Source organism: Theropithecus gelada, chromosome 7b, assembly GCF_003255815.1.
Source record: "Theropithecus gelada isolate Dixy chromosome 7b, Tgel_1.0, whole genome shotgun sequence".
NCBI lineage: Eukaryota > Metazoa > Chordata > Mammalia > Primates > Cercopithecidae > Theropithecus > Theropithecus gelada.
The window spans coordinates 38,490,631-38,508,527 of NC_037675.1; the positions used below are offsets into that span (position 1 = coordinate 38,490,631).

General features: G+C 33.8%; 1 protein-coding gene and 1 non-coding gene across 3 annotated transcripts in view; one reads left to right on the forward strand and one right to left on the reverse strand.

Moving 5' to 3' along the window:
* The window catches only part of MIPOL1 (mirror-image polydactyly 1), a 401,247-nt gene that overhangs the window by 247,868 nt on the left and 135,482 nt on the right, over positions 1–17,897 (forward strand). The gene's annotated exons all lie outside the window — the stretch shown is intronic.
* On the reverse strand, positions 91–195 carry LOC112629653. The gene has a single exon (XR_003120731.1). It is a non-coding gene; the product is annotated as a U6 spliceosomal RNA (small nuclear RNA).

Sequence of the window (17,897 nt, forward strand, 5' to 3'; positions counted from 1 at the left end):
ATTTTTTTTTCTTGTAAATTTGTTTAAGTTCCTTGTCGGTTCTGGATATTAGCTCTTTGTTAGATGGATAGAGTGCAAAAGTTTTCTCCCAAAAATATGAAATGCTTCACGAACTTGCCTGTCATCCTTACACAGGGGCCATGCTAGTCTTCTCTGTATGGTTCTAATTTTAGTATATGTGCCAGAGGTGAGCACTAATTAAAAAAAAAAAAAATAGAGACAAGGTCTCACTATGTTGCCCAGGCTAGTCTTGAACTCCTGAGCTCAAGCAGTCCTCTCACCTCAACTTCCCAGTGTTGGGATTACAGGTGTGAGTCACCGCACTTAGCAGATGTTGTGGCCTTGAGTCCCAAGATGCAGAATTTCTTCCTCCTTAGGGGACCTCAGTCTTCCACTGATAGGATAAGGTCTACTCATGATTATAGAGGCAGTCTATTGTACTCAAAGTCTACTAATTAAACATGTTAATCACAGCAAAACAAAAACAAAAACAAAAAAACACAAAATCCCTTCACAGCAGCATCTAGATTGCTGTTTGACCAAATATCTCATTACCATAGCCTAGCCAAGTTGACACATGAAATTAACCATCACTCATGCATTTCAACAATTGACCAGGGCTAAGTAAAAATTACCCTCTCTAAAAGGGGCATGCACTTGCCATTTCACCACTTTCTATTCCACCTACTTTGTGAATTTAAAGTCATCTTCCTCGACCTTGTAAGTATTTAATTTTATGACCCCAGATGTGTGTTGTGATATTACTTATAAAATGGATGTTTGTACACATATACATATACTCTAGCCCCTGGCTACCTCTCTAACCTTATTTTTTAACATGTTTCTACTCTTGGTTCACTCTAGCCACACGAGGTCCCTTAATAACTCAAATATTCTAGGTGTGCTCCCATCCCAGCGCCCTGCCATGTGTTTTCTCTGCCTGGAGTGTTCTACCCCCAGAATGTCACATGAGTCTGTTCCTTTACTTTGTTCAACTTTCTGCTTCAATATCACAAGATCACACTATCTAAAATAGTGTACCCTGTTACTACATCACTCTATTTGTTACCCTCCTTTATTATTATTTTTTTCATAATAGACATGCTTACACGACACTGTAATGTGTTTATGGATTGTCCTTTAGGATTTTGTTTTTTTCTTCCTACTGAATCTTATACCTGAATCACTGCTTCACACGTCTTTGATGCTCAATAAGTGTTTTGAATGAGTGAGTATGTATTAATATACGTATGTGCTTAACCATTGTGATACATTAGAAACTTAACAGCAGGTTGCCTGGGAAGTGAGACTGAGTCTAACAGTCAGATTTCTTACATCCATGGTAAGTGAGAGAAGACTTTAACTTTCCTTTCATACCCTAATAAAGTGTTTGAATTTTAAAATTTTTTATGTACATGTATTACTTTTGTATATTATATCAATGAGTTTGTAAGTTTTGAAAAGACTCGTGCGTGGTAACCTGCACAAATTAAGCTTAGTGCTTAGAATTGATAATGAAAAACTGATCCATGTTTTGTTATATCTAATTATGACAATGTGATTAATTTTTTAAATAGATTTTATTAGTGTTGTGCTTTACAAAAGGCAGGATTTATAAGGGAATTAAATTCCAGAGTAGACTTGATTCACCTGTGTTATGTAAAATATACATATAAATGATAACTTCACTTACATTTTATGTTTGCCAAATATTTTTAACTGTTTTTGAAGGTATTTTACATGGCAGTATTTCAAGCACTTTTTAAAAGTAAAATAAGATGTTAAAAAAATACTACCAACTTTTTTTTTTTTTTTTTTTTTTTTTTTTTTTAAATTTATTTATTATTATTATACTGTAAGTTGTAGGGTACATGTGCATAACGTGCAGGTTTGTTACATATGTATACTTGTGCCTTGTTGGTGTGCTGCACCCATCAACTCGCCATTTACATCAGGTATAACTCCCAATGCAATCCCTCCCCCCGCCCCCCTCCCCATGATAGGCCCCGGTGTGTGATGTTCCCCTTCCCGAGTCCAAGTGATCTCATTGTTCAGTTCCCACCTATGAGTGAGAACATGCGGTGTTTGGTTTTCTGTTCTTGTGATAGTTTGCTAAGAATGATGGATTCCAGCTGCATCCATGTCCCTACAAAGGACACAAACTCATCCTTTTTTATGGCTGCATAGTATTCCATGGTGTATATATGCCACATTTTCTTAATACCAACTTTAAAAGAACTATTAACCTAACATTCTTCTTCAACTTGATGTAGAAACAGGGTTCTGTGACTGGTTAGAGATGAAGAGGGTGCCTTTTTAAAATAATTCAATACTGTGAACATTAGCTGTAGTCAGAAATGATAATGAGAGGAGAGAATTCCTTCATATTTCAATAAATTTCACTCAGTTTATAGGTTTATTTAGTATATTTTAATTATAGATGTTTTCTTTTTCTCTACATGACACATATGCATTAATAAATGAATTAAAGTTTTTTACTGAATCTAAACTAGTTAAAAAGTTTGGCAAATTAAAATAATAGCTAATAATTGAAGACCTTTGTTCAGGAACATTCTGATTCATTAATTGCAAAAACAATAAATGTTAAACATACAGTACAAGATCTAATAAACTGAGATCTTTAAGCTAGTTTTGATTTCTATAAACTTTCTAATGCCACTGCTGTCATAAAAAGCTTAGTAAATATTGACTAAGGATGATGATGACGATCCAGCAGTATTTTTAAGACTGGGTGGCACTGGCAGTACAGTCAGATATCCGGGACTTAACGTTGTTATTTTGCCATGAGGCCCTTCCACCTGGCCCTCTCCCAAAAGGATAAATGTTTACCTATAGTTAGGCATTTAAATGTGTAAATATTCCAGATTCAATTATATGTGAGGTAGCTAGAGTTTTCATTCTTTAAATCATGAACTAGTTCTCTAAAGTTTAAATGATTTACAAGTTTGCAAGGGTCAAAAGAGACTTGACTGAATGTTTTCCCCATATTTCCAAAAATATTATTTTATAAGCTCAGTTCAGTATAAAAATATTGTGCCCCACTGACTATTCCAAACCTAAAATATTTGTGAAACTTATGAATTTATTAAGGTTTAATTTACTATTCTGTTTAGCTGTTAAGCTTTAAATGTTGTTGTATAGTATGTCTTGTTCTCTTCAGGCTTAAAAGGGTTTTATGACAATCAGTATTCTATTAATATAGTTCCAGTTATTCCCCAAATATCTTCTAAAACTTCCTGGTTCTGATTGAATCACAACTAAACAATATTCAGTTACTATGTAAAGCAATCAGGAAGTTCAAAAGCCTAGAGATAGGGACTGGTTTTTTAGTTTAGTTTTATTCAATGTTAGTCTGATCAAGATTTTCATTTATTTTAACCCATGGAAAGTTTAGTTGTCCTGTCAAGCTTGGTTAGCTGTTCTAAACTATAAAAAATAAAAATTTTTGAAAAAATTATATGAAAAAAGGTGAGAATTGAGATTTTGTCCTAGAAAGTTGGACACACTGTTGACTTAAATTATAATTAATAATGAAGAAAACATCATATATTTCTAAATCCACTTTCATTAGGTCTTCGTTCACCTTTTCACTTGTAAAACTTTTGTTTTCCATTCATTCTTATGTATGATACAGTGTTTTAATTGAGAGCTAACACCACAGTAAGACAGATGGTGCAGGTTCTGACTTTCTAGCTGAGTGACCATCTACAGGTAATTAACCTCTCAAAGCCTCAATTTCCTGACCTGCAAAATAAGAATTGTAATTATACCTGCCTCATATCATTGTTTTAGAATAACCAAATCAAATAATGCATGTACAATGCTTTATACAGTACTTGGGTACACTTAGGTGTACCCAAGGTAACCCATTATTATTATAATCCCTATGTTGAGTTTTTATTGTTATCATTAGCTCTTTTTTGAGAATCTGTTAATACATTTATAACTTTTTTCAGCATTTTAGACTGCAAATGCAATATTTTATGAACACAATGTGCAATCATTTGATTTTTCTTTAGGAACAAGTTTTTACTGTAGTTAAGAGGGTTGATTTTTTTCTTGTGAGGCATTTAAAAAATATGTTGTCAAAATGGCATGCTTGAACTTGGATTTGGCCCTTTTTGATTAACAGTTTATTTTCAGGAGTTGTTTATTCACACAGCAACATTTTGATGTTCAAAATATATTGAGAAATAGAAATCTAATAATTTCATCACTTTTCCCCAACCGATGAAAAACATGTTTTCCAAAGAGTACAAATTCAAAATAATAACATTTTCTTCAATGTTTTGTGTTAAAATTTTTACCCCAGAAAATACAGATATAATTTTTAAAGCTATGCTTGTAATTCTTTCTATCTTGTATCTTGGAGTTTGATACATATGTTATTTAATCCCTTCAACATCTTTGTAAGGCATCATCCCTTTTTGGAGAGAAGAAAACTGAAACAGAGAGAAAACTAACATCCCCTAGGTTACATTAAGGCCATTGACAGAGGCATAAATATTACCTAATCCTCCTGATAGCTGGGCCTTTTACTTTACTATTGGACCCCTTGCTCTACCCTTGCCTCCCTCAGGATTCTGCTGAAGTGAAACTGGTACTTCAGCATTATTTCCCTGATTTGGATATGCCTGACATGTTTATTGCACAAAACACATCACTGAGACCATGTTAAAGGCTGGTTAACACGGTAAAAGAATCTGACCTGCTTTGGAGTTTAACAGTCTTTGTCTATGTTCAACCAAACTGTACAAATTACAACCACAGTTGATGTCTGGATTTATAGACTACCACTGATTTTTTTTGAACCTTTAAGCTCTAGCATTATATCATATGTTAAACAACAAAAACTAAATACTGTGCCTAACGGCAATTTTATCCATATAATCATAATAGTTTATGTTTATTAGTATGTTGTAGTGTTAATATTATTGTTTTATCTATGCTGTAGCACAATCACTAACCTAACAACAATCATATTTAGTAGTAACCATTAACCAAATAGCTATTTTCAGTTGTATATGAATTTGTTAAGAGCCTGCTGTGTACTAAAGACTGTGCAGACTTTTGTGAAGCATAGAGTTAACAGAGGATAAGATGCAATTGCTACCTTAAAATAGATTATAATTAACTGGAGAAAAAAATATATACTAAAAATGAACATACATTACTATGTGCTGTTAAATGAAATACTTGGACACTTCCATAGCAAGTCACAGAAGGGAGAGATTCTTCTAGGCTTGAATAAATTTCACAAGATTTTATGGAATACTTGAGAATTGAAGTATATGAACCAATAAGGCTCTGATAGAGAGGAGGAGGAAGAGGGCATTCTAGCCTGGAAGAACAGAATAAGGAAAAGTAGAGGTTTAATGAACATACTGTGTTATATTATGGAATTAGGAGAAAATTGCAGGAATTTTATTGTTAACATGCATTTAGTTTTTATTCTGTGTTTCCTGGAGAGCCTTGGGAATATAGAGCTTATTCTTTGAAGCATTAAAAATTAAACTTATACTCAAAAGAAATACTTCAATACTTTATATAAAATTTAAAGCATCTTAAAAGCCTAAATACATTTTTGAAAAGCTTATTATGGAGAATTTGGGACATACACAAAAGCCTACAGAATGAACTCTGCATGTACGCATCACTTGCCCCTGAAAACATCAACCCCTAGTCAATCAGATTTCATCCACACTCTCATGCATATACCCCCACTCTCTGGTATTATTTTAAGGTAAATCACATATACGATGTTACTTTACTTACAAATATTTCAGTATGTATCATCTAAAAGATAAGGACTCTTATTATAGCATAATCACAATACCCTTAACATACTTTAAAACAATTTAACAATAATATATTTTATTTAATAAATTTATTTTTTTGAGACAGGGTCTTGCTCTGTTGCTCAGGCTGGAGTTCTGTGGTGCAGTCACAGCTCACTATAGCCTCCCCCTCCAAGGCTCAGTCTCCTGAATAGCTAGGACTACAAGCTCACGCCACCATGCCTGGCTAATTTGTTGGGGTTTTTTGTGTGTGAAGACAAGGTCTCACTATGTTAGCCTGCTGGTTTTGAACTCCTGGGCTCAAGTGCTTCTTCCAGCTCAGCCTCCCAAAGTGCTAGGATTACAGGCATGAGCCACTACACCTGGCCTAACAATAATTTCTTAATATCATCAAATACCCACTCAGTGCTAAAACTTCCAATTGTTTCATGTCATAATATCTTACTAATTTGTGTTAATCAAGATTTAAATAAAATCCACATTGCAATTGACATATATACATTTTTATTATATAAATTTATGTGGCACAAGTACAGTTTCATTACATGCACAAATTAAGTGAGGGTCAGATCAGGGCTTTTAGGGTATCCATCACCTGAATAATGTACATTGTAGCATTAAGTAATTTATCATTATCTACCCCCTTTGCACCCCCTCACCTTTCTGAGTCTCTATTGTCTATCATTCCACTCTCTATGTCCATGGGTATACATTTTTTAGCACCCAGTTATGAATGAGAACATGCAATATTTGTCTTTCTGTGTCTGGCTTCTTTCACTGAAGATAATGACCTCCAATTCCATTCATTTTGCCCCCAAAAAACATGATTTCATTCTTTTTTATAGCTGTGTAGTATTCCATTGTGTATATATACATCATATTTTCTTTATCCAGTTATCTGTGATGGACACATAGGTTGATTCCATATCTTTGCCATTGTGGATTGTGCTATGATAAACATACGAGTGCAATGTAATGATTTCTTTTCCTTTGGGTAGGTACCAAGTAGTAGGATTGCTGGATCAAATAGTAGTTCTGTCTTAAGTTCTTTGAGAAATCTCCATACTGTTTTCCACAGAGATTGTCCTAATTTACATTCCCACCAATAGTGTATGAGTTCACTTATGTCTGCCAACTCACCAGCATGTTATTTTCTGACTTTCTAATAATGGCCATTCTGAGTGGTGTCAATGAGAATGTCTCATTGAGATTTTAATTTGCGTTTCTCTGATGAGTGGTGATGTTGAGCATTTGTTCATATACTTATTGGCTATTTGTATGTCTTCTTTTGAAAAAAATGTCTATTCTTATCAACTGCTACTTTTTAATGGGATTATTTAGTTTTGCTGCTGTTATGTGAGTTTCTTGCCCTTGCCAGATGCATAGTGTTCAAATATTTTCTCCCATTCTTCAGATTGTCTGTTCACTTTGTTGATTATTTCTTATTTGTGCAGAAGCTTTTTAATTTAATCAAGTCCCATTTGTCTATGCTGTTGTTGTTGTTTGTGCTTTTGAGATCTTAGTCATGAATTATTTGCCTAGGCCAGTGAACAGAAGAGTTTTCCCTAGGATTTCTTCCAGGATTTTTATGGTTTTAGGCCTCACATTTAAGTATTTAATCCATCTTGAGTTGTGTTTTCTATATGGTGCGAGATAAGGGTCCAGTTTCTTCTGCATATGGCAATCCAGTTTTCCCAGCACCATTTATTAAAAAGGGCATCTCTTCTCCAGTGTACATTATTGTCAATTTTGTCAAAGATCAGTTGGCTGTAAATATGTGGCTTTATTTCTGAGTTTTCTATTCTGTTCCATTGATCTGTGTGTCTATTTCTGATATAGCCTTGTAGTATAATTTGAAGTCAAGTAACATAATGTACTGTAAAAAAGCCTCTAGTTTTGTTTTGTTTTTTGTTTTTTGGGGTTTTTTTGCTTAGGATTACTTTAGTTATTCAGACTCTCTTTTGGTTTCATAAGAATTTTAGGATTGTTTTTACCAATTCTATGAAAAATGATGTTGGTATTTTGATAGGGCCTGTGTTGAATCTGCAGATTTCTTTGGGTAGCATGATCATTTTAATAATATTAATTCTTCTGATCAATGAGCATGGGATGGTCTTCCATTTGTTTGTGTCAGCTACAATATCTTTCTTCTGTGTTTTGTAGTTCCCCTTGTAGAGATCTTGGCCACCTAATATGCTGGGATAGCAGGTGTAAGCCACCATGCCCCACCCCTGTGGATTTTTCATAGACGCCCTTTTATAGGTTGAAAAAATTTCCTTCTAATTCTACTTTGGTGTGTGTGTGTGTGTGTGTGTGTGTGTGTGTGTGTATGTATGTATGTGTGGCTATTGTAAATGGAATTGCATTCTGGATTTGGCTGTCAGCTGGATGTTATTGGTGTACAGAAATGCTACCAATTGTTGTACATTGATTTTGTATCCTGACACTTTAGCGAAGTTGTTGATTACTTCCAGGAGCCTTTTCAAAGAGTCTTTAGGGTTTTCTAAGTATATACTCATGTTGTCAACAAAGAGAGATCTTTTGACTTCTTCTTTTCCTATTAAAATGTCTTTTATTTCTTTCTCTTACCTGATTGCTCTGACTAGGACTTCCAGGACAATGTTGAATAAGAATGATGAGAGTGGACATCCTTGTCTTGTTCCAGTTTTCAAGGGGAATGATTCCAATTTTTTTTTTAATTTATTTTATTTATTTTATTTTTTTATTATTATACTTTGAGTTCTAGGGTACATGTGCATAACGTGCAGGTTTGTTACATATGTATACTTGTGCCATGTTGCTGTGCTGCAGCCATCAACTCGTCAGCACCCATCAACTCGTCATTTACATCAGGTATAACTCCCAATGCAATCCCTCCCCCCTCCCCCCTCCCCATGATAGGCCCCGGTGTGTGATGTTCCCCTTCCCGAGTCCAAGTGATCTCATTGTTCAGTTCCCACCTATGAGTGAGAACATGCAGTGTTTGGTTTTCTGTTCTTGTGATAGTTTGCTAAGAATGATGGTTTCCAGCTGCATCCATGTCCCTACAAAGGACACAAACTCATCCTTTTTTATGGCTGCATAGTATTCCATGGTGTATATGTGCCACATTTTCTTAATCCAGTCTGTCACTGATGGACATTTGGGTTGATTCCAAGTCTTTGCTATTGTGAATAGTGCCGCAGTAAACATACATGTGCATGTGTCTTTATAGCAGCATAATTTATAATCCTTTGGGTATATCCCCAGTAATGGGATGGCTGGGTCATATGGTACATCTAGTTCTAGATCCTTGAGGAATCGCCATACTGTTTTCCATAATGGTTGAACTAGTTTACAATCCCACCAACAGTGTAAAAGTGTTCCTATTTCTCCACATCCTCTCCAGCACCTGTTGTTTCCTGACTTTTTAATGATCGCCATTCTAACTGGTGTGAGATGGTATCTCATTGTGGTTTTGATTTGCATTTCTCTGATGGCCAGTGATGATGAGCATTTTTTCATGTGTCTGTTGGCTGTATGAATGTCTTCTTTTGAGAAATGTCTGTTCATATCCTTTGCCCACTTTTTGATGGGGTTGTTTGTTTTTTTCTTGTAAATTTGTTTGAGTTCTTTGTAGGTTCTGGATATTAGCCCTTTGTCAGATGAGTAGATTGCAAAAATTTTCTCCCATTCTGTAGGTTGCCTGTTCACTCTGATGGTAGTTTCTTTTGCTGTGCAGAAGCTCTTTAGTTTAATTAGATCCCATTTGTCAATTTTGGCTTTTGTTGCCGTTGCTTTTGGTGTTTTAGACATGAAGTCTTTGCCCATGCCTATGTCCTTAATGGTACTACCTAGGTTTTCCTCTAGGATTTTTATGGTATTAGGTCTAACATTTAAGTCTCTAATCCATCTTGAATTAATTTTTGTATAAGGAGTAAGGAAAGGATCCAGTTTCAGCTTTCTACTTAATTTTTGCCCATTCAGTATGATGTTGGCTGTGGGTTTGTCATAGATGGTTCTTATTATCTTGAGTTATGTTCCTTTGATGCCTAGTTTGTTGAAGGTTTTTTATCCTGAAGGGATGTTGAATTTTATCAAAAGCTCATTAAACCTGCACATGTACCCCCAAATCTAAAATAGAAGCTGAAATTATAAAAAATAAAAATAAAAATTTTAAAAAATTGTTACTGAAGGTACCATAAAAAAAGAAGAAAATAACCTTTGCAATAGCATCAAAAAGAATAAAATACTTTGGAATAAATGTAAGAAAATAATCGCAAAAACTTATGCTTTGAAAATGACAAATACATTGTTAAAGAAAATAAAGAAGATCTAAATAAGTGGAAAAACATCTGTGTTCATGGATCAGAAGACTTTATACTGTTAAGATGATAAGAATCTACAAATTCAATAAAATTTCTCAGAATGCTAGCTAACTTCTTTGTAGAAATTGAATTCTAATTCTAAAGTTCATATGGAAATGAAAGAAATCCGGAATAGCCAAATTGATCTTGAAAAAAAGAGCAAAGGAGGCAGAATCACACCTCTTGATTTCACAACTTACTGCAAAGCTACACTAATCAAAACAATGTGGTATTAGCATAAGAATAGACATTTTGAAATTGAATAGAATTGGGAGTCTAGAAATAAATCCTTAGTGGACATGAAAAGAAATAGAAACTCTGAACAGTTCAATATCCATTGAAGAAATTGAAGTCCAAAGCAGGAGGAGCTTTAGGCCAGGAGTTTGAGACCAGTCTGGGAAACACAGTGAGACCTTATCTCTACTAAAAATTTAAAAAATTAGCTAGGCATGGTGGTGTGTACCTATAGTTCCAGCTACTGGGGAGGCTGAAGTGGGAGGATTGCTTGAGCCCAAGAGGTCGAGACTGCAGTGAGTTACGATTACACCACTGCACTGCAGCCTGGGTGACAGAGAGACTGTCTCAAAAAAAAAAAAAAAAAAAAAAAAGGAAAAAAAATGAAGAAGAAGGAGGAGGGAGAGAAGGAGGAATTGAATTCATAATTTAAAACATTTTGCAGAGAAACTTCAGGCCCAAGTGTCTTCATGGTGAGTTTTGTCAACCATCTAAGGAAGACATAATAACAGTCTTAATACAAACATTTTCAGAACATAAAAGAGGATGGAACACTTCCCAACTCAGTCAATAACATCTGTTTTACATTAGTTTGAAAACCAGATGAGGGCATTACAAGAAGTGAAAACTGAGGCCAAAGTCCTTCATGATGATGGGCTCAAAAAAAAAAAAAAAACCCTCTACAAAAACTAGCAAACCAAATCCAACAGCATATATAAAGAGTACTGCAATGCTAAAGGTGACAATGCAAGGTTGGTTTAACATTTGAAAATCAGTGTAATTTACCATGTTAACAGAATAAGGGAGAGAAAATAAATCATTTCAGAGGATGCAGAAAAAGCATGTGATGAAATTCAAAACCCATTCAGTTGTTCGGTCTGACTGATAAAGAACATTAGGAGAAAATTTACAGCTATTATATTTAATGACAAAGGCTCAATGATTTCTATGTAAGATCAAGAACAAAGCAAGGATGATCTTCCCACTTCAACTTTCTGTAGGAACCGATAATTATTAAAAATTGGAAAAATAAAGCTGCTTTTATTTGCAGATGATATGTTGTACACATCCTAAGGATTCCTGTGGATTATTTAAAAGAAACTGAACTTTTAAATTTCCTTTTCTAATTGTTCATTGCTAATATATGGAAATACAATTGATTTTTACATATTGATCTGAATTAACTTATTCTAGTAACATTTTAAAGGCTGCATACAAAATTATGAGAAATTTAAGGATGAATTTAACACTGTACTCTGAAAACTACAGATTGCTGAAAACAATTATGGAAGACCCATGTAAATGGAGAATTATGTAGTGTTCATAAATGGGAACACTTAATATTGCTGTGATATCAATTCTCTCCAAATTGATTTGTAGGCTATATATTATCCTAATAAAAATTACATTTGTGTTTACTGTAGATATTGACAAGCTAATTCTAAAATTTATATAAAAATGCAAATGATTAGAATTGCCAAAGCAATTTTATCAAAGACACAGTTGGAGGAATACCTGATTTCAAGATACATTCTGTAAAGTCACAGATATCAAGACATTGATATTAGTGAAAAGGTAAATATACATATAGATCCGGAGGATAAAAGAATCCTACACATATATGGTCAGTTTATCTTCAACAATGAAGACATGGCAATTCATAGGGAAAAGGCCACCATTCAAGAAGTAGTGATAAAACAAGTGGAAATGTAAACAATTATATGCAAAAAATTAACATTAACCCTAACCTCACATCCTTCACAAATATTACCATGACAGTTGCTTTTTCTTATTTTACTTTTTATTCCTACACCTAATATACTATCTGGCTGATAGTAGGTGCGAAGTAATGGTTTGTATAATAATAAACAACTACACTCTAGTTCTCCTAGTTTCTGAATCTAATTTCAGTGAAAGATGCCCATCACACTTTTAGGAGGCGAACTTTTATGTTTTATCTTCAAAAAGATATAACCAAACTAGACTGGTTCTAGTTCCCTCATTTTACTGTGTCAATCTGGGTAGCTTTCCAATCATAGCTCCCTGAGGCACTCACCAGGCGCTGAAATGCTTTATAGCTTCACAGATGTTTCTTTGTGTCATTGCGTTTGTATGTATTAGAAACTGTAAGAATAAGAACATGTTAAATTTAAATAGAGGAACAAGAGGCAGAACAATGATATGTGACTGTAGATAATTCAATGCTATTTGTTGATGGTGCTCATTTGCATTTTACTCCCACTGGCAGCTAGAGTCAACATGACTTATACATTTATCTTAAATACTTTAATTCCAGTCAGCTGTTTTTTTTTTTAATAATATAGATGTAATGTGACTTTTATTTTGCTCAAAGAACTTAGAAAATATTGGTACCTATCTTTTTAATGTATGGGTAGGTAGGCAGTTATGAATGTTGGTAGGTGAACTTAAAGAGATCAGATGACTTGGCCATTGACACAGAAGAGCAAGATTGAAGCCAAAGTTCAGGACTCTTGACTAATTTTATAAAACAAGCAGAAAGACTGCATACTTTTGAGTACCTCTCATTACAGGGCTGCAAACTGGATATGCTCTTAAAGACAGAAATAAATAGTCTGACCAACCAAAACAAAAATATTTCTCTCCAAAACTGTGTTTCATAATTGTTACTTCAGTCACTGCACTAGTGAGAAAACCCCAATTAGGTGCTAATAGTGCTTTATAACCCTTCAATACCTGTCAATCTTCCTTTAAAGGGGAGTCTCTCCACTATAGCACTAGCAGCCATAGCCAGTGTGGGCTAATGCAGGAGTGTAGAGATCATTGCAGAAGGCAGCACAGAATCTGAAGTAGGAAATGTGAATCAACATGTCCTGTACATGCTACTTAGTTTGAAACTGGTATTTGTAGTAGTTTATTTGTAAAGTGCCCACAGTATCACTAGCAAGAAATCCTGTTTGTTTTCATTGATGTTATTTTAAATAGGTTCTAATACGTAGAAAAATTATTTTTACTTGCCAAACTATATTTATTTATTGATTTTTTTTCTTCTTGAAGGATTGTTTTATTTGCCAATAAATAATTACAGCTAGCAAAATAATGAAACTAGCGGTTTTCAAAGTCTTAACAGTTCACTTTATTCCATAGCATAAAGTCTGAAAAATCTTTACAAAGAAGTTAATGTCATCGTTTGCTGTGCTGTTGTCTTTTAAAATCAATGAGGTGGGGTTAAGCAAGAGAGTGCAAGGGGAGAGAAACTTTTAAAGATCTTAGAGAACTAAAAGTCTTACTTTATACTGTTAATTATACTAAAAAACAAAACAATCTCAAATTTCAAAATCAGCACTCTGCTGACTCTTTCATATGTATGGAGGTCACTCATAGTTTTTGCATTAATTAATATTTTCTGGTGAACATATAATGTGTTCAAATTCCATGACAGACAGTTTCTTTTATGTCTTCAAGTTTGAGTTTTTCAGGTATTTATTTGTACATAACTCTTCAAACATTTCTAACTCATTTTTGACTCTTTGTATCTTCTCAAGAACTACCTTAAAATAATTTCTGGTTTATGCCAACAAAGAAGTGAATGGCAGCAAGATCACATTCTTCCTTCTGTCACTTGAGAAGTGTTTTTTACATTCCATACATCGGTACTTGATCAGACAGGTTACTAAAATTTTTGCCATGTCAAAGACATTTCTAAGAATCAATAGCTTTTTCCATTTTCTTTTAACCTCCCTGTTAAGTTCTGCAGTTGATATTACCAGTAAAAAAAAAAAAAAAGAAAAAAAAAAAAGGAAGAAATCTTTGGCAGAGACAGTCCACAAAATAATTTCTAAAAAGTACTTAAATAAAACCTACATACACTCAGATTATAAGTAATTATATTTATGAGTATAAACATTGACATAATGTAGACTTGTAGAAAACATATAGTCTGTAAAGAATTTATATTGTCGCAAATAGTTCTGAAAAGTATTCAGCAAACTGAATGGAGATGAAGAATTTGATTTTTATCATTCACCTGTCCTTCAGTGGAATTAGTAATGAAATTATTCATTGCTTTAATACAAGTTGATGTTAAGTTTTGAAAAGTAAGAAGCAATATTGCTGACCATGCTAGCCATGTGGTATTCTAAAATTATAGCTCCTTTCCTTTCCTTTGGATTGTATTTGTCAACCCTGTGTCAAATAGAATGTTCTTTGGATCAAGACAAAAGGATTTTTAAAATACTTGACCGAGTACTTAAAATTGGACCATATTTGGGTTTTTTTTCTTACTTGAGCCATGACTTTCTTGTACCGATTTTTTTTTATCCTGCCTGAAATTTCTGATTACTTTTTTTTTTTTTTTTTTTTGAGACAGTGTCACTCTGTTGCCCAGGCTGGAGTGCAGTGGTGCGATCTCAGCTCACTGCAACCTTTGCCTCCTGGGTTTAAGTGATTCTCCTACCTCAGCCCTCCTAGTACCTGGGACTACAGGCGTGCGCCACCATGCCTGGCTAATTTTTGTATTTTTAGTAGAGACAGGGTTTCACCATACTGGCCAGGCTCGTCTCGAACTCCTGACCTCAACTGATTTGCCATCCTTGGTCTCCCAGAGTGCTGGGATTACAGGCCTGAGCCACCTTGCCCGGCCACTTTTCTTTTTCTTGCATCTTGTGCATCATTATTTCAGCTCTTCCCATCCTGTCACTCTTAATTTCTGTTTTATGAGGTCTCCCTTTACATCAGGGCAGTCCATCTCCCTATTGCAATCTAGACCTGTGTGTGGCTCTCCAGTCTGCTGCACAGTTGTCATCCTAGGATTTGTCTTCTCTTCTGCATTGGTTTTGCTGTGTCTCGGATTCTGTATCTTCTTTCTTGCTTTATTTCCCCTTCAAGAAATTTCCAAACAGAGAAGTTTTCTGAATATAGAATTCATATTTTAACATTACATCCTTTCAAAACTTTTAAGATGTTATTCTTTCTCTTTTCTTGCTTCTAGTAACTGATTTCAGAATGAATCGATCTTCTTTGTAGACTTTTTCTCATGGAAGGTAATTTTTTTAATCTCAGTGTTTTTTTCAGTTTGGTATTCTGAAATCTGATAAGGAGGTATCTGAGAATGGATCTTCCTTCATTTACTGTGATCTCCACTTATAGATGCTTGCAACTTGAAGATCTTTGGCTTTCATCTCTGAGAAATTTTCCTTAATATTATTTGATAGTTTTCTCTTTCGTTTTTCCCCTTGGTGTATCTCTTTCTGGTATCCTAATAGCCAGATGTTATACTTTCTGGACAGATTCTTTCATCCTTAAATTTCTGATACATGGACTTAGAAATTTCTTCAACTTGATTTCAAGTCTTTTTTATGAATGTTTTTGAAATACTGTATAAATATAAAGTCATATCTATTTTTTATGGAGGAAATAAAGTATTTCCTCATTGTTTTTAAGTAGCATTTCATTTCCTAGCATAGAATAAGTTGTCTATGGATTAAAAAATTTTTTAAGAAGTCTTGTACCCTGATAATGTAAAATATTCTGTATTCACTTAAAAATTTAATAAAGTGGTATTACAATTGTATTTATAAAGTTAATGCAGTCTTAATATTATAGTTTTTAAATAGGAATATTATTTGTTTCCTCTACTCAAATTATTCTAAACATTTATTTTTAAGATCTACCTCACATTTATTCATCAAGATTGGTATTTTCTATGGAGTTCTTGACACCTCTTCCCCAGGGCAATATTAGCTACTTTGTACAAGTTAAGCTTCTTCCTTGTTCACCTTTGTATCACCCCCTACTTCATCTCTGTACCTTATCTCCACTGTCTTGCACATCGATGTAGGTGCTCAACTAACATTTGTGGAAGAGAAAGAAGGCAGGTATTGAGATGGCCTTATTAAGTGTCAGAAGCCAGTGTTTCTTCTACTTGTGTTTTTTTGAGAATTTTTAAAAATAACTTTTTATTTATAAATGAAAGATAGTCTCAAATATGATGAGGCTTTTTAGGTTTAGAAAAGATTGTACATCAAAAGGTTTGCATATTCTTATCATGGACAACACATTCACATGCCATTTCGGGTGGGTCTGTTATTCTTAAACAATGAGCTTTTCTTTATAACTGTGATTCTTATACATGGAAATGGAGCTGATTCTCTCTCATAATCATAGGATTGTTTAATGAAGAAATACATTTATGATAGAGAAAGAATTGACATCCAATTGATTTTTAAAATCGAAGTATGACTTAAAGGATTATTTTTAAGGGGGAACCTGTAGAAAGTAAATGTTCTGCTAAATTGTATTTGCCAAAAATGTATCAAAGAAATCATTATGAGCCTTAAGGTTCTTTTGTTTATTCTCTTTGCCTAGCACTTGACCATTAAGGATTTGAGATGAAAAGAAAGAGATATGGCTACTAAAAAGTCTCTCTTTTCAATGCAGTTCTAATAACAAAGTGTGAAATCTGGGACTCAGCCAAGTGTTACTTACTAATATCGTAAAATGATTTTTAAGTGTTGCATTTTTTAAAATTTAACATAGTAGAAAAGCATCAATTATAGAAATAGTTTTATGGGTATGAACAACAAATGAAAACTTGATTAAAGGTGGCCATATCAAGCATTCTTCACTTGAAGTATCTTGCCAGCTTCTGAGTAATGCTTTGATTTGGTTTGAACCTTTTGTATGCAACAATTTTTAATGCAAGTTACTACAGTTCTTTCTGAATAATATAGGTCATGAGAAGTTCATTTGTAGGTGGGGCAGCTGTACTACTTTGGGGGACTGTCTTAATAGATCCATTTCATTAATTGTCATGAATTTTTTATTAACAAAACCAGTACATCAGGTTTAGCCAGCTAAAAACTGTTCTCATAGTTGTTATCTTTATTGTCAGAAAGAATATTGTGAAAATAAGGAATTACTGCACATGCTTTAACTCTTCATTAAACAGAAGAACGGCACTATCCATGAAAAATAACTTAGGGGCATATTATCAAGTTGACATACAGTGTTTTCAGTTTTGCAACTCCCATTAACTTTAAAACCTTGTGCTTTAACTTCAGTGTCTTCCAGTTAGGAATAATGCCAGAGCCGTCTGTTAGGTACTCAGAGTTAATGGGATTAATGTCAAGTAGCAGGATGTTCATTCTCTCTTCCTTAAGCTTTATTCCTTAGGTATTTTTAGATAAATGTCCTTCTAAGGAATTTCTTTTAGAAACCAGGCAATGGTATTAAGAAGCAGCAGTAATGGACTGGAAAATGAATGATATTAGGATATGCATTTTATTTACCAATGAAAGAAATTTACTTCAATCCCCATCTGATAATCTTTATTATTAAGTCATACATAGAGCTTTAAAAGTATGAATTTTTTTTAACTTCAAGAAGTCTCAAGAGATTTCTTAGACATATGATAGGTCATTATATTGTTAGCCATATTCTTTGTGTCTTCAAGGCCATAATCACTTTTTACTTCCTACATCTTGTGAGATAATTAGTAGCATGAATTATCTTTATTTAA